Genomic DNA, 17,420 nt, shown 5'->3' with positions numbered 1-17,420 from the left:
AATGAGATGACATGTACATGATTCTTTGCAAAATTGTTTAATTGCAAAAATATATATCTGCAAGGTACGCACAGCTGACATATTAACTTTAAATAAAATGGCATACCATTACTAAAATGGTCTTATCACACACACATCATGCAATGATTACAGAAAGCCTTTGTCACAGGTGTAAGTATATAACACAGTAGAGTTTTGCTCTCCAGGTTTTTGCTTTGAACACAGATCTAAAAATAATAAATAGTACTTGGTGATATTAAAAGTAAAAAATATTAAATACTCACCACATACACCCTCTTTATTGTCAAAATCATCCACCTCCAATGCTTTACTTAATCTTTCCCATGGTAGTTACTTCACAGTTTACAATTCTTGTTCGGCACCTTGGATGTTTAAAAGCACAAAAGTAGCATATTATTAAAATGCAAACTTTCAATATATTTTAGGAGATTAATGAAGCAATTTCTATAAAAAAAGAATATGAATTTTTACTGATGTGCACTTAGGCCTATCTTACTTGTAAATAGTTTGATGTTTTCAGGAGCTGCTACAAACTCCATCTAAATCCTACCTTAGGGATGCTACACTATCAGTAAAATTACAACACTATTGATCGCAGGCTGTACTTATCCTTCAGTCGGTATTTATGCTTTGACATGCATTTTGGAACACACAGCCATCTCGTTGTTTAATAAATGCCTTTTTAAAATGCCAGAGTGAATTGTAAAGTGGTAAAGCTTGGCATATTAATTTTTTTTTTCCCCTCTGTCAAGGGCAGGTGTGTGTGGTGCCAACACCAAACATGGATCTCCTTGGGTCTGCCTTGAGGAAGGCAACACCAGGAAGCACCAGCGGAACTTTTTTTAAAACAAGTATTCGTTTTTCTCTGCACCTGTACTTGTGGAGAGGAGCTCCCAACTAGAACGACTTTTTCTTGAGGGGCGACCTTTCTGGCCTCTGCCCCAGCCCCTCGCACCTGCACACATCATTACCCCGGTCTTCTCCTAATTTGTTTATTGACTCATTATTATTTCCACGTGCCGGGGTGTCGCTCAGGGTGCGGCGGCCGGGAGTCACGGCAGGAGGAGAAGGTACGACACCGGTGCCCGGCCCCGGCTCTTTCGGCCGCGGGCTCTGGCGGCGCCGGGCGGGGCGGCGGGGCCCGGGGGGTGCCGTGCCGCGGCCGCCGCCCTTTCCTCGTCCCCGATCCGACGGGAAGAGGCCGGGGCGGTGCGGGGGCGGTGGAGGGCCGGCCGGGCGCCGACTGACGCCAGAGCGGGTGGTCCCGGGGAGGGCGGGCGGCGGGAGCGGTGGATGTTCTGCTGCGGCCATGGCTGCGTGGGACCGGCCTGCAATAGCGAAGGGTTGGGAAGTCCAGACCAAAGGCCGACTCTGGGGAGGCTGGAAGCAGAGGAGGCCCCGCGTCCCCCAGCAGAACTGCCCTCATCCGGCCCCTCCGGAGGCTGTTCTGAGTCTTTGCCCACGGCTCCGAGCTTTGGAATAAGTGGGTGTCGCCACTCTGGGAGGCCGACGCGCAGCTCTGCAGTGCCCGCGGATCCCGGGTTGCCGGTCCTGCGGGCTCAGCGCCGGGCCGGAGCCGCGGGAGGGTGGCTGTGGGTGGTCGGAGCCGGGGTCCCGGGGCCTGAGAGAGGGCTGGGGGGCCGCAGCACGTAGGGCCGGGCCCGGGAAGCTCCAGCAGCACATGGCAGCTCTGGGAAGGGACACATTGGTGTCCACGGGCTGGTGTTGAAGCCGTGGAGTGAGTGAGGTTAGATGGAGGGCTTGAAGTTCGACTAATACTGGACATTATCTTTTAGTTTCCAGCCTTCTGGAAAGATGTTTTTCCAAATTCCCCACTCACTACCCCTCTCCGCCTCTACCTCCTTTTTTTTTTTTTTTTTTTAATAGATTCTTTTTTATGCTCCACTGCTGATATTTTCAAGGGCCTTTACAGGGAAGAGACTGATTTTAGAGGGGAAAAAGGCTGCCAAATGCATTAAGTCAACGATGGAAAGGGGTTGGTTTGTTTTGCTAAATTGATCCTGTTCTAGTAATCTGAAATATTTCATTGTTACTAAAGGCAGTTTCTGAAACTGGAGTTTGCAAGTTGCTATTGTCCTTTAAATGTCTTATAAACAGCTGCCCAAAGATTTTTTCCAAGTCTTTTTTAATTGTATTTTTAAAAATAATGTTTTCAGACTACAGATAGGAAATAACTTTTTCATAGATAAATAAATTTTCTTTCAAATGCTGAACATTACTGAATTGTCCTAAAGAGTGTAAGAAATGGTATTTATCACTTTGTGAATGAAACACAGACTGATGTTAGAATCAAATCTGTGTCTGGTGACTCTTGCCACACATGCATTCTAGAACTAAGTAATTCTTAAGGTAAGTATATTTTTTTTATTTGTTTTTTCAAAATGAGAGTGACATGCCATCTGAAGGAAGTTGATAGCTATAGAAATCCCAATTCTCCTGCTTGGAGTGCAGCATGGATGCTGTGGAGCTTAAATGATGTGTTCAAAGTCGAGTGTACTCTGACAGGCTGAGATGAGATACTAAAATGGAAGCTCAGCCCTGTCATTGGCCACCCAGATCCAACTTCTGCCTCAAAATTAATCTTTGGGTATGCTCTAACTTCAGTTCCTGTACCAGACATTATCTCTCTGTAAGTCATTCACATGTATTTATCATGGTATGACAATGTTCCAGCAAACGTAAAAGTTTATATATACACATACACATTTTAGGGGCATAACTCTTGTAGGCCGTGATCTTACTTCGGGGTAATAGAGGAAGAATTTAACCTATTAACCTCTCCCTTGCTGAGGCTTAAGGACTCCAAAAATGTGAGTCTAGACTTGCCTGAAAGAAATGGCATCAAGGGTGTTAAAGCTTTTCTGTGCTAGTAAGAAATTGGCAAGCAAAACTTTAGTCTCAGGCAAACTTGAATCTCAGTAACTAGTTTCAGTTCTATGTCCCTTCCTCAGTCTCTTCTGACATAAAGTTAGTTAGGTAAAATTTCAAGCTAAATGGGCTTTTTTTTTTTTTTTTCCTATGCAAAAAATACAAAAATAGATCAAATATGAGTATAGAGTGGAAATTTGGAATCAGTTCCCTGTCTTAATAGGGTTTAAGTACAGGCATGTAGTTGAAGAATAATTTTGGAAATGCTGTCATTTTCATGAACTGATGTTCATTAGTCTGATAATTTTGCATCTTCATATGCAGAAGCATCAGAATTTTTTTCGAAAGCTAAGCATTTAGTGGAAGTGTAATTTATTGTATAGATTAATACATCTGTGATTAAAGTCTATCTAGATTATTAAAGAGCCTTCACCCAAGAAATACAGTATCTTTACTATTCAACTCGCTAATATAGAAGAGCTAACTCTTACAGCTTCTAGAATTGATGCAGAGGAAGATAACTTTGTATTTCATTGTTAATTTATTCAGCTTTAGAAGTCTTAAACCTCTGTACCACTTGCTAGGTATTTCTAAAGAAGTTTCTGCTAGGGCTGTTCCTTCTACTTATCTCTAAAAGGAAAGGCTTCCATAAATTGTTTCCGAATTAACATTTAAGTATGGAGCACCTTTGTTTTTCTTTCTACCACATTTATTTGTCCACGTGATTGCTTGCCATTGAATGAGGAGAATCTCTCCATGATTCACTTTTATTTTGGGAAAGCTGGGAGGGAGATAGAAAAAGACTTTTTTAGACCGTGCGTTCCTTGTCTTTTCCAGAAATGGAATCGCCTGACTAAGGTATTGTGATATTTTCAGATATTTTGACAAAAAATGTACAACCCAAAACAAAAAATATGATTGCACCCCCTTCCTAATTGTGTGACACTCAATTGTGTCTTGCACTGAGTGATGATGTGATACAGAAGCAGACAGCCATAAATGGCCAGAAAAGGCTTAATTAAGTATTCTGCAGCTGTTACAAATTAGATCAACATCTGCATCTGTGTAGACAATGAAATTCATTATAATTTTGAGGGCCAAGTAAAGTGTTTTGTTTCAGATGGACCCTTAGCCACAATTCATACAAAATTCAGAATCAAATGTTCTAAGAGGGGAAGAAAGATTGGTCAACTTCATCTTCTGTTGAAAGTCACTATGGTTTCCCATTCTGGCTTTAGATGTGTATTCCAGTGTCACACTGGAATGAAGGCATCTCTTAGAGTATTGAAAATTTTGGGGTTTTTCCCTAAAAAACAATTTTCAGGAGTTTTCTAGATCAAACTTTGAGATATATTTTAGATAAGGACCAGATTTTTGTTATTTCTCTGACAATTTGCCTCTATTTCAGATTTCATACCACTTTCTGAAACCAAAATTGGAGTAAATGATGCACAAATTTTAATGGTCAATGATCTGACCTGTTCTAACATAGATATTTACACCGTAAGTTGAATATAGAGTGCAGTAGTGATAGCTTAGTATATGGAATGAGGGTATGAAGGTATTACTCTCAAATTTTTCTATACAGAGATACTTGCATGCAGATACCAAGAACTGTGTATGTAAAATGCAGTGGTGTTAGGTATTTTCAAACTCTTCAGTACTAAATTAATGTTTTTGTTTTGTGTTTGAGCAGCTTCAAACACAAGTGTTGATCTATAAATGTGACTTCTACGTGCTGCTGTAATACTAATATTTCTGTTGTAAAAAACAAGTGAACTAACAAAAAGTAATTTATTAGATTATTTAGAGAGGTCTTTTGAAAGTTGACAGCTTTTCTTGATAAGTGAAGAACTCATAATTTCTGTGACATAAATGAAATTGCACAATAGTTGGATCAGCTTTTAGTTATGATTGTGCCACTTATGTTAATCTGTTTAAAACTTCCATGGACTTCCTTCTGTGAGGTTTTAATTTTTCCCATGAAAGTACTTTTAAAAAGTTGATATTATTGATGTTGAAAGGAAACTAAGATTCAGGTCATGTTTGGATATGTACTTTAGTTTGGATGTATTTAATCTAAAGTTACTGTTACTGCCGTATGATCTAGTTTGAATACGTATGATGCACAGATATAAGTTCCCATTTCTGGTCTGTTAAGTTCTTGGCAAGTTTGCACCAATCAGGCCAGCAAGATCTGATTTCAACAATGACATTACAAATAGCTACCCTAACAGGGCTAAAGGAAAAGAAATCCGATTATTAAACTGAAGTTCCTTCCATTGGAAATTATTATTCTTTTCAGGCAACAAAAACCATACAGAGATAACTTCGGGGTTTTGTTTTTTTTGTTGTTAAAAAATTCAATTAACTTAATTCAAATATGTATTGAAAATTCTTGAACTGACCAAATATATTGTCAGCCTTTTTAGTTTTAGTCTCTTAGTAGCAAATAAATATGCTATGATGACTCTTATATTTGTCTTTACATTTTAAATCTACAGCAGTTGGAAGTTATGTACTGTAAAACCTCTTTATGTGTGGATGTGACTGAATTGTTTTCTTAGCTGTTGCTCAGCTAAAGGGGCAAGAGCTGAGGAATAGGTACATGTTTGGAAGGGGATTAGAAAATTTTCTAGCTCCTAAGTGAGACTGAAGGGTCTTTTTGTAGTCTAAATATTCATGTAGGGGAAGATAAGACAATAGGAATTTTGTCAGAAATATGGGCAGAAACAACTCAAGAGGACTGTTGCTAGTGGGGATAGTGTTAAGTTTTGGATCAAATCAAGATTCAGTGAAGAGTTCCCACATCATTTTTGCAGATTAAACGTAGCAGCTTGGGAGATATTTAGAGAGTGGTTTCTCTCAGGAACAAAGGAACCAAGTGCTTCTTTACCCTAAGTAGAAGTGAGTTCCCATGTATTTCTGTGGAATCTCATTTCAATGAGACTGAGGTGGAGTATTAAATGCCTAATGAATTGATTTAGTGCAAGAACATATAATTAAATGGACAGGTGTATTTTTCAAGGGTAGGAACGATCTCCTGATATACAACTAGATTGTTTCACTATCTCTTCTATTTGTCTTAGTGTTAATTTACTCTTTTATAATTATTGCACATACTAATAATTTGTTATTCCCAAGCATTCATTCTACAATAATTTTAAATTCAGGAGATGATTTGATACTAGGGAAAGGGCTATTTTCATGTAGTCATATAGGACTTTAAAGGAAAAGAATAAATGCTATCTATAGCAAAAACTATAGGAAGCACCCATTTCTTATACTTCTGTATGGTTATAATAATAAAAGAAAGTAGAGAGAAATAAAAATTATTGGGGGAGAGCTTTTTTGTTAAAAAAGAGCCAAAACAAAAGATAAAATATAGTGACTCATAAACAGAAAGGTTTATTTTGTAGAACTAGTCCTTAGCACATTGGTATGATACTATTCAGCTCTTAATTTTTTTTGCCTTATGTTTCAGGATACAGTGCATCAGCTGTATTAATACTAGATTGCACTTCATGTGCTATGAATACAACTTTTAAGTACGTATGAAGAACTCATAATTCTACATAACTATATTTATGGACAAAGCTGTAACTGCTGTTTCATCCATTCTATTATTTTTATTTTAATTATTTTTTCCCGTGCAGTTGTTTTACATGCTTCCAGTAAACTTGTGTATGTTAGCTTAAATCTAGGTGTTAATTCTTTGTAAGCTGTATTTATTGAATTTGATTTAGAGTCCAGTGCCTTTAGAATTATGCATAGAGAGCACTGTGCTTTTGTCTTTATTGAAGATTTCTTAAGTGATGCTTTCAGAACTTGTATCATAATGTTTAGTTGCTTTCAAAGGAACAAACCCATATCTGACTATGCAATAAACTGTCAATACTTTAATTGGAGAAGACAACTCCCGTTAACAAACAGTTCATGTGCCTGTACACTGTGACAAAGGGTATACTTTGCGATCTGTCTTGTTACCTAGTTTATGGTAAACTAGGTTTACCCCATAGCATTTTTGAAATGGGATAGGATGGTGGAGCTCCAAGCAGTCATCGAGAGTGGTGTGTGAGTACGTCTTCATCTGGGAAAGAGCCACAGTGGGGTGCAGGGGTGGGGAGCAACTGCAAAGCCATCCATCTGCAGCCACCAGGAGAGCTCAGGGGCACGGAGCCCTCAGGCAAAGCTCCAAGTGGCTCCCTGCATTGCCAGCAGATTGGCAAAGAGGAGAGCTCTCCACTACTCCTAATGGTAGTTTGGCCATTTGATTTCCATGGTGACAGTCTCAGACCAATAACAAATTAATTTTTGAACAAAAACATTAATTAATGAAAGTCCAAGAAGAAAGTTACATGCCTTTTTTAGGATAAGATTTTGCCTACTGTACCAATGGGAAAATAATTATAAATTTAATGTATATATATATATATATTTGTGCATGCACACAATTTATATGCACAGGTATTTGTATATATATGTGTCTGTGTATATATATATGCACATACACTTTGTAATAGAAACATAAAATGGAAATTTTTCATGTTTAAAGTACTCTTGTATGAAGCTGTAATTACAGCTATTCTTTCTATTTCCCCACTGATCTTTTAGCATCAGTTAGATCTTTTAGCATTAGTTAGATCTTCTCTTCTAACTTTTATATGCAACTTTATTGCCTTCAGTGGAAAATGTCCAGTTTTTACCAGTTCAAGTGAGAGTAGAAAGTTATGAGATGCTTTTAAAATACCGTGTAACAGTATATGAAAAAATTTGAATTAACTTTTGAAGAACACAGTCCTGGTTGTGAATCTCTTGAATTGATATTTTTGTCAAAGCTTTGTCGTTAAATCCCATTTTTTAATTTACATACACTATGGAAAACTTATATAGATATCCTTCTCTCAGTAAAACTTGTATTTACTGGAAAAGACAAGCATGTGATTGAAAACTGAGTTACACTGTAGCTTTAAAACAATTATATATATATATATATATATATATATAGCTGTAGAATAAATTGCCATAGTTTTAAAACTGACCACAGAGCTTAAAAAAATAAAAGAATGTGCTAGGCATTTCAGGTGTTATTCTGTTTCTAAGCAAAATAGTTATGAAGTTTCAGTGCACTAAACTAGGTTTTCCTTTTTCTTAATCTCTCAGTATTTCATTAATAGCAGAAATATTTCTGAATTTCACTTAATGTGCTGAAATCTGTTGAAGCCAAAAAACAACAACAACAGCAACAAAAACAAAAACACACCAAAAAAACCCCAAAACAAAACAACAACAACAAAAAAACCCCACCAACAGAAAGACCAACTAAGGGCACTCATAAAAATTTAACTGTCTAAATTATCTAGTGAGTAATCTCCACCTTTTGAAACATTAAACAGTCCTTCTCTAGAAAAGGCAAGCATCTTAACTTTCAGTTCACAAAATTCTTTTTCCCTCAGTGCAGTGCAATACAGACTAACTTACCTGGGACTTCATTAAATTATCCAGGAGTTTGTCACATTGATTACTGTTTCTAAGTCTTTAAAATCAATACAGTAAAATGGTGATAAACTTCGAGTGTACAGAACTAAAGTCTCTGAACTACAGGCTGTGTTTTTTTTTGTTTGGTGTGGCATGTACAACGTCTAGCTAGCTCCAGAAATTGCCATTTCTATTTAATGACTTAGTATGTAACAGTGCTTGGTTTTAATAACTGTTTGGGGGATTTGGTTTCCATACATTACATGTTATCTATGAAACAGCAGAGTTGAACTCATTTTGAAGGCAGTTCTAGTTTTGGGGTTTTTGTTTGTTCTGCATTCCATATTGATCAGAAAATGTATCTCTCATATTTAGAAGTTTACTTTGTGCTTTGACTAGTAATGTTTTAACCTATTGCCCCTTTAGTCTCACATATAGTAGGATATCTTTGCAGCAAAAAAAAAAAAAAATTGTGATAATTTTAATATAGCATATTCCAGAAACAGAAAGTCTTCTCCATTTTCCTGTCTCCAAAAATGAAGAAAATGGATGACAACTATGCCTGATGTACCTCTGCTGAGGCAGAACTTCCCTGTCAGCAGTATGGGTCCCACACCAGGCAGCTTAGCAGAAACAAAATCAAAGATCAGGGATGTTTTGAAGGGCATTATTATTCGGCCTAATATTAGACTACTCATTGCTGATATATAATTTATTTTGATATGGGGGGAAGACCTACTATAGAAGTAGTCTAACAGTATATTGTCATATGATTCCTTTTTCTCCCCCATTAGTGTCTTCTATGCTGTGCAGTGACTTGTGACTATGGAATCTGTTTACTGAAAAGATTCATATGGTTAAGTTTTCTGTCTGTTTACTCACTTAAATAAATGTTTTCAATTTAACACAGCAATTTGTAATGAATACTGTGAAACACAGTTAAAAGAATGAGTTCTTGAAATAGAAATAATAATAAAAATGCTTTTCTTCTCTCAAAAATATTTGTTTTAACATGTGGTCACATTTTCCTGCATTTTCACATTAATTGAAATCTTATTGTTCTAGAAAAAAAGTCATTTTCCCCCCATCATCTAGTCGCCCAGTTCTTATGCAAATTAAGAATACATGCAGAGGCATAATTTGTGGTTTTAAAACAAGAGAATGTGTAAATTCATGGTATCTTTAAAAAGCATCATGTCAAGCAGTGCTCTCATGAAGCTTGTAGTTTGCAATTTACATTTCACTTTAGTTTATCACTTTCATGTGACAAACCTTTGATTGTCTTGTAAAATGCCCTAAACAGTGTTAATTTCACTCATTTATTACAAAGGAAACTTAGTTGATGTTCAGAAGGAATTTCTAAGCCTCAGAATGACTGCTGAAGCTCCAAATACTGGGCAGTCTACAGACAACAAATTCTTTTGATTTATTTGGAAATTACCAGGATAACTCATTTCTTTTAAAGGAGGCAGATGGAGAGCACACCCTCAGCCACCACTGTATAGGTTCTGCTCTTCTGCATGTAATCCTCTATGTTCTTTCCATTCAGAGTCATAGAAACAGTTTGAAAGAGAGTGAGTGTAAGTATCCAGTCAGTTTAAAGAAACTTCGCAACAGAAGCTAAAATCAAGCACTGTATCAAGTTAAAGGTAAAGCACTCTACAAAGCTTATCTGCTTTCTCTTGAAGAAAGCTTTGTGAGAGTAACCATGAGCATGGAGCTGAATCACCCAGTGCTGTGGTTAAGGAGAACATTCCAAAGACACAGGAATAATTATTTAATACTTTTTTTCTATTAAAACTCACCAGTGCCCTTCTTCTGCTTCTCCAGGAAGTTGTACCCGTCAGCACCTGCTGAGGGCTTCGTTGATCAAAAAAATCAGGTAAAAAAATTCCTGCAGAATAAAGCCAGACCAGCTGGCTTTGAAGAGAAGCCCCCCAGTTTGGGTTGTGTTTGCCTCGCTCACCCTCTACTCTGCAGACCCGAGCTTTTTCTGCTTTGGATGTTGACCTGTAGGCTGCATGATGTGCGTGCACAAGTGTCTGGCAGGCCAAGGTGCACCTGCTTCTGTCACTCCCGAGTAAATTTAGCTGTAAAAGGTATCACTGACAAGCAGACCTTTGTCAGTGCTGGCAAACGAACAGAGCGTTGCCATCCCCCTTCAAAAGTACTCTGCAAGTTCAAATTGAAAACATCTACTTGGTTGTCTTATCCAGTATCCAGGATTTGTTTCTTCAAGAGGAAGGCAGGCCAAGAGGCTCGTGTATGGCAAAAAAGTTTCCTCCTTTAAATAGATGTTAAAATTACATTATTCTAAGAAGAATCTATGAACAAGATGAGTCTCTGTTCTCTTAATTGAGGGTGGAAGAAGACTTTTTAAAAACAGGAACACAGCACACAGAAATTTCAGTTCAGATTATTAAATTGTGAAAACTGTTAAGGTTGGTTGTTTGATAACTCGTGTTTTTTTCTCCAAATAAGTATTAGAAAACTCAGACATATCACCTAGACGGTATTAATCTGACTACCAAAATTAAAAGTCATGCAGAATTGCGAGTCTGATTTTCAAAATCATGTTTGTAGCACTTATGCTGTAGTCTAGGAACGAGACTTTTCTAAAATAGAACCTAAAGCAAATGGAAGCTCTTTTGAGGGAAGTGATCAAAACTTGCTATGCTTGTCCTTATTGGATATTTATAATTTATTTATAATTGGGGTATTTATACCTGCCCCTTGCTTTTCTTTTTCTCTTTTTTTCTTCCTGGAGATGACTTCTGGTGATTGAAATAGAAAAGTGTAATTTGCTGGTGTGTCCAGTGTGTCTTCTCACAGAGTTAAAAAAAGAGTCACCAACATAGGTGCCAGGATTGGTAGCAGCCTACCTAGATACTCCATTTTCCACTTGAAAACTGGGCCATAAACTCAAGTGGCTTTAAAGAAAAAAATTCAATAGTGCCTATTTTGCTCTAATATGCTATTTAGAAGGAGCAAAATGTTCCTTTCTAACAAATGAGACAAAAATTGTGGATCAGGAGCTCTTTATAAGACAAACAAGGTTCCTATTTATTTACTTGTATAAACAACCACTCACCAAGCTGTATGTCTCTGCAGGGGCACCCTTTCAGATAGGAACATGGACCTTATTGGCATCATCTTGTATCCATGGAAACATTTTAAGTACCTCTCTCTCAATATGTACTTCGCTTATTCAGGGTTCAAGAGCTGAGTACCAAATAAGTAAGTGTTTTTATTATTTTCCGCGTGGAAGCTTGGTTCTTGGGGTTTATATCTGTCATAATAAAGATCTCGTACTTTCATCATGTTTGATATAATCAACTGTTTCATTTCAAGCTTCCTATCTGCTCTATTCTTAGATTAAAATTAATGTTTTAAAAGTTTTAATGAATGGAAATTCTGAAACCTCTCGTTGTCCTTTACTGTTTGAAAAACAATTATTGTAGTTCACATCATCAGACTTAATCACTATTCTCATTGCATTAAAGTAGTCTGGTTTTCTGTATTTCTGAAAACAGAATAGGAAAAATTAATAAGAAATCAGACTGTTTTCTGTTGGTAACAGCCATACCCACTCATGTCACTGTGTAGTAGGTCACAGAAATAGAGAGCTTAACAACTGTCTTGAAACTGAACCAAAAGAATGAAAATAAAGGAGCTTATTCTGGGTTTTTACACAGAAATTACTGGAAAGCAAAATAATAATTTTTCTTTTAAGATGTGTCTGCCACCCTACTTAGTTAAAGTATCAAAGCATAGAGCTAAGAGAAATAAGGGGGTTTATGTCTCTATATTTCCATGCAGAAAAAGAAACATTGGCATAAAGTACATTTATTTTCAAAACAGTCATTCTGAAGAAGACCCTTTGCAGATCAAATGTAGTTATTTCAATATTACTTTGGCTCAAATGCAAAACTCTCTTGTAATTCCACCTATTAATTGGTACAATTAGTGCACATTTTCAATGTATTTTGATTTAAAATATATGAAAAGGAGTTATTACTATCCATTAGTTAATATCCTCTATGTATTTTTAAAAAAACCCTTCCTTAGTTTTGTTTATAAAAGGCATTTTCTTCAGCTGAGCCAGGCTGAAACAATAAAATACCTTGTTAATTACAACTGCTATCAGAAAAACACACTTCTCTCTATGAAGATCCACTGTAAAGATCCACTTCTCACTGAAATCCTACTGGTTTAGAGCCTTGTTTTAGTAAGTATATATGCTCACATATTGTATTCATTTACCACTCTTGCTGTTTTTATTTGCCACATTTTGTCCACAGCACATTTTGTCCACAGTGCAGTCCCTGATGAGTGCAGATAATAAGGCTGGAACATCCTATTTGTGTAGAAATTCTGTAAAACTTTGCTGTGTGATAAAAATTGTTACCTTTTTACATGCCAGATTCTCCATATGAGGTTTATACTTTTATTTATGGATATCTGTTTACAAATTTGCAATCATTTTATTTAAGAAGTATGATCACAGTGTAAGCAAGTTGAAGCTGCCTGTCCCCCTGTGAAAGCCTCAGTGAGTAATCTGCCTGTGGCTGGCCTATTTGCTTTGCAGATTGCCACATGAGACCCAGGATTGTGATTGCTCTCAGGAACTTTTACTCTGAGCCAACTAAGCATATCAGAGAGGTGAAGCTTTCAGCCTCCAGAGAAGGAAGCAGCACACATGACAATTTTTTCATTTCCCTTTCATCGTGTCCCTGACCTTGTTACAAGGTCAAGGTTGCTGGGGTACTAAATGGAGGAGTAGAAAGAGAACCTAATCTCAATTTACCTATCTGTGTGTTCAGCCTCAGGTTGATGAGGAAGCTCTGACCTTGCTCATCCTCCTGAAAAATAAAATTTGGCTTCATACTTGAAGAATTGGTTGGGTGTGTTGCAAAATACAATGAAAGCTGGGCTTGACTCTGCTGTTTTGAAGTGATGGAACCAAGATTTACCCTGTTGACTCTATGTAACTGGCAAAAGTCCAATTCTTTCTAGCTACAGACCTTGGGGAGAGAAAGGAATGAGGAAAATTGGTAGTGGTATCTCTTGGGCACATAAATCTTCATCTAAGTAATATGTTCTCAGCTTTATGATTTTTTGCTTTTTAATCCAAGATGTTTTTTTTCTTTTTTCCCCTCTAGCATTTGTTAAAGAATCACTTCCAAAATGCTAGAAAGTCAGCCTGAGCATATTGCAGATAAAATCTGTCTCCTTCTCCATCACACAAAATAGAGATTCAACATTTGGCCTATATTCAGTTTTTCAGGTGCTAAAAAGCTATGACAAAACTGCACAGATCGTATGATAATGGGCATAATTATACAACTCTAGATCATCATATGCCTAACTTATTATTACTATTTTAGTTTTCTACAGATCACTTTTCTAGCACCATCAGCTTAGACATACTTCAGAAAAATAAAGGCTCATTGAATGTTTTTTTATTTACAGATAAAATACAAACCAGTAAGAAAAAAATCTTAGGAAAAATTTTAAGAATATGGCAGAGGAGTAGGTAGTATTGCTGTGAAAAGAAGAGTGAGCTATGTGGAGGCTCTTATGGACTATCAGCAGAATAAAAGGAATAAAATAACCTCCTCTTATTTTTTAGCTATCAGAGAAAAAAAAAAAGGCCTTAAATTCTGACCATTCCATGCCTGAAGCCTAACCAAATGAAAAGGGCTGAGAAAGAAACCTGACTGACTGAAAAGCAGCCATGTTTGAGGAACTTGTACCCAACAAAATTGGTTCAAATTTGGGCTGGAAAAGGGATGGGAGTTTGCTTCCACTGGTAGGAGCAGAGATTTTTCCAGGACGGAATGACACAGTTACAAAGAGTGTGAAATTCCCGGTTCACAAATTTACTCAAAGAGATGCAGTATAGCAGTAAATACACATGGGCACATTTGCATGTGGCCTCCCTTCTATCACTGTGCAAAGGACATCATTCTGAAATGACAAAAGATGTAAGAACACATTTGGCAAGTGAGAGAGAGAGCAATATTACATAGATTTTCCTGATACAGAGTCGGAGCTGAGATTTTTCTCTAATGAAAATGTAAATTGAAGGTGTATAGAAAGTAGAGGTTATGGTAGAAAAAGAGTGAGTTTAGCTGCAGCATTCTGAACAATTTTGAGAAAAAGGATTTAGGGCAGAATTAAGATAGATAAGGTGAGGTATTTAAGTGGTTGTTAGCAATGGTGGTGGGCCACAGTTCACAGAAATGAAGAACTTTATTTAGGAATGTTGTACAGTAAAATATTGGAAATAGGTCCATGAATTATGAAAAAGAATGGAGTAAATGCAGAAAGGTAGAGAAGGAGACAGAGGGAAGAGACAGTGTTTAAATAGGAATAATTCTGTTTGTGGCTGTTTGTAGGCAGAGGCAGATGCATGCTGTGCAGCAGAAGAAGTCAGATTTGGCATAAATGTAGCTGAAGGCAGAAAAAAAGACAATCTTGAATCACAGAATACCAAATTGGAAGGGACCTCCAGGATCATTTAGCCTAACCTTTCTTGGAAAAAGCATGTCTATGAGGGTGGGAGAAAAAGAAAATTTTGGAATATGCTTTTCTACTTTTCCAGTTTTGTGCCCTAAAGTGAAAACAACTTCTAAAACAAGAAAATTAAAAACACTGTAGAGGAATGACAGGTGAGTGAATGCAAGGAGAATCTGAACTTGCAATGAGTTACTGGTTCTCCTGAAATGCTGAGACAACTATACACACCTATACAAGCACCTCCAATGCCCCTATTTGTAGATTTTGTTTAAAAAATGTTGAAAAAAAATCTATGGGGAGAAGTTATTCATAGAGTCAGAAGTACTTTCTGACACATGCAGGAATACTGGGTAGCCAGTGTGTTTGTGTAATTCAATATGCAGAGCAAAGAGGCAGTAAGGGAGGAGATGACCCTGCAGGGCCCAAGTTTGGTATCTCATGCAGGACAGCCTTTGTGCAGCTCTGTGAAGGCTGTAGCACTGCCTCAGCCACAGGAGGTTCACACAGAAGATACCCACTAGGTGCACATCTATTAGGTGACAGCCTAATGCCATAAGAAGGCTCATTCCGGAACTACAGATGTGTCTTACTATGTCAAAACAAACCTGTCTTATAGATTCTTTCACAGTTAAAATAATAAAAATGAGAAACAATTTTGAGATAAATGGGACTGCATCTATACCAATGGAGTGAAAGCAGTGTGAGCAGCTGCAGTCTGGAGGAACTCAGTTATGTATATGCCATTAATTTAAATGTGCTCCACAATTCTGTCAACAGAGAAAAGATATGAGAACTTCCTCAGGAAAGTTTACTGCAGAACAGTTAACACTGATTATAAGTTACTTTAAAGAAATAAATTAATAGTGACTTTTTCTGCCAAAGCCTGGTTTGTTACAGACTGATCTGCTATTTTGTATAACTCTTTAACATAGTAATTGCCCAAGAATTGAAATGTAAATATGATAGGGAGTGATTCACAGTATCTAAAAGCAAACTGAAGCCCTCAAAATGTAAAAAGCTTTTAGAATGAAAACATTTTAGTGCAAATCAGCAATATGGTGTATTGTCAAATTAATTTTTTGAAAAGGAATATTTATAATAAACATTGGAAAGGATCAGTAAAATAAGGGGTTTCACTAAACATTCCCAGTTTCATGTAAAAATGATTGAACTCCTCTTCCCACAAGTAATTTTTCATATTTTGCTGTTGTCTCCCAAGCTCATAAAAGCTCCAGTTTTATAAATACATTCTGTTCTATAGATAAGCGATTAATTTTGCATTTGGCCTGGTGAGTACAAAAAGGCTTACTAATAAATGAGTATGTGGGCCTCCTTCTTTTTTAGTGTTTTCATTCTATATGAACAGTTGATTTGAAAGCTACCATTTGAGGTGGTTCTGGTACCACAGACACACACAAGTTGCATTGAGATTTTCATTGTTTGGGAATTGTCAAATTTCAACCATTCAAGTTTAAATTTGCCATTTTTGGGTATGTACCTTCTGCTGGATTTTCTGCGTTGATTTACCAGTAACTTGAAACTAACAGAAGGAGTTGTATTCTAGCTAGGTTATGTCTGTTAAGGGAACATGTAAAATTGTTTCACTGGGGATTGCTAACACCTTCAGATTTTTGGAATAATGGAAGAAGTTCAGGGATAGTCCTGGTAATGTACCTGCTACTTCCTCAAATAACGTGTCTGCCGAGAAGAAATTTGTCAGGAGAATACCAGGTTGTATATGCATGTCTGAGACTTCAGTCAGAACACTGGCACAAAGAGGGGAAGTGATTAAAAGCTGTTGTCATGTCTATATGCATAGACCCAACTTGCTTAGAGCTGCACAGCAGCTAATTCTGATTTCTGTGACATTTTAAGAACTCAACATTATCACAGAATCTGAGCATTACTAAGGCATGTATGTTTTGCCTTGTGTGTGGATTGATAGGTTGATGTGCTGGCTGCTGGGTGCCCCATACCTGTTTGGTCACATTTTGTAGTAAGAAAGGAGGAAGATACAGGTTATTCTTTCTCTCTTTGCACCTTTTTTCTGCTCCTTGGAATGATTACAAAGTGATAATCAAACCTTGATTTTCTCTCTTTGTCTCACATTCTCAGTTCTTAGTATGATAGCAAGCATCGTTCAGTGCTGCATAGTGGTAGGCAGGAAAATGTCTAGTAGAATTCAGAGATTCTGAAGGATTGAGTTTTACAAGAGCCACTTCTATGTACAAAAATATAATTCTAATCCTCTGTTCTTTCTTAGCCTTAATGTACCATACTCATTGAGACTGATGTCTCTTAGAACTGATGTCTCTTAGAACACCGTTTTGAACAATTATCCAAAACCAGATTATTATAAATTACAGTCCTAGGAATTTTGATTAACCTCTAAATAAGTGTTAAATAAATGTTACTTTGGAAAAAATCTGATCAAATCCATTAATGATAAGTTGTGAAGTAGTAGTAATTGCTGATATGACATTAGATAACATAAATAATGTAAGTAATTG

General features: G+C 36.9%; 1 protein-coding gene across 6 annotated transcripts in view; it reads right to left on the bottom strand.

Annotated features, from left to right (window-relative positions):
* The window catches only part of MEF2C (myocyte enhancer factor 2C), a 132,220-nt gene extending 121,861 nt beyond the window's left edge, over positions 1–10,359 (bottom strand). For all 6 annotated transcript variants that reach the window (XM_066338810.1, XM_066338799.1, XM_066338808.1 and 3 more), the window contains exons 1-2: positions 10,194–10,359; positions 285–383 (exon numbers count right to left, since the gene is read on the bottom strand). The gene's annotated coding sequence lies outside the window, so the exon portion shown is untranslated. The remainder of the gene's footprint in view (positions 1–284; positions 384–10,193) is intronic.
* Between the last annotated feature and the right edge of the window lie 7,061 nt (positions 10,360–17,420).

Source organism: Sylvia atricapilla, chromosome Z, assembly GCF_009819655.1.
Source record: "Sylvia atricapilla isolate bSylAtr1 chromosome Z, bSylAtr1.pri, whole genome shotgun sequence".
Taxonomy (NCBI): domain Eukaryota; kingdom Metazoa; phylum Chordata; class Aves; order Passeriformes; family Sylviidae; genus Sylvia; species Sylvia atricapilla.
This window is presented reverse-complemented; position numbering and strand designations above follow the sequence as displayed.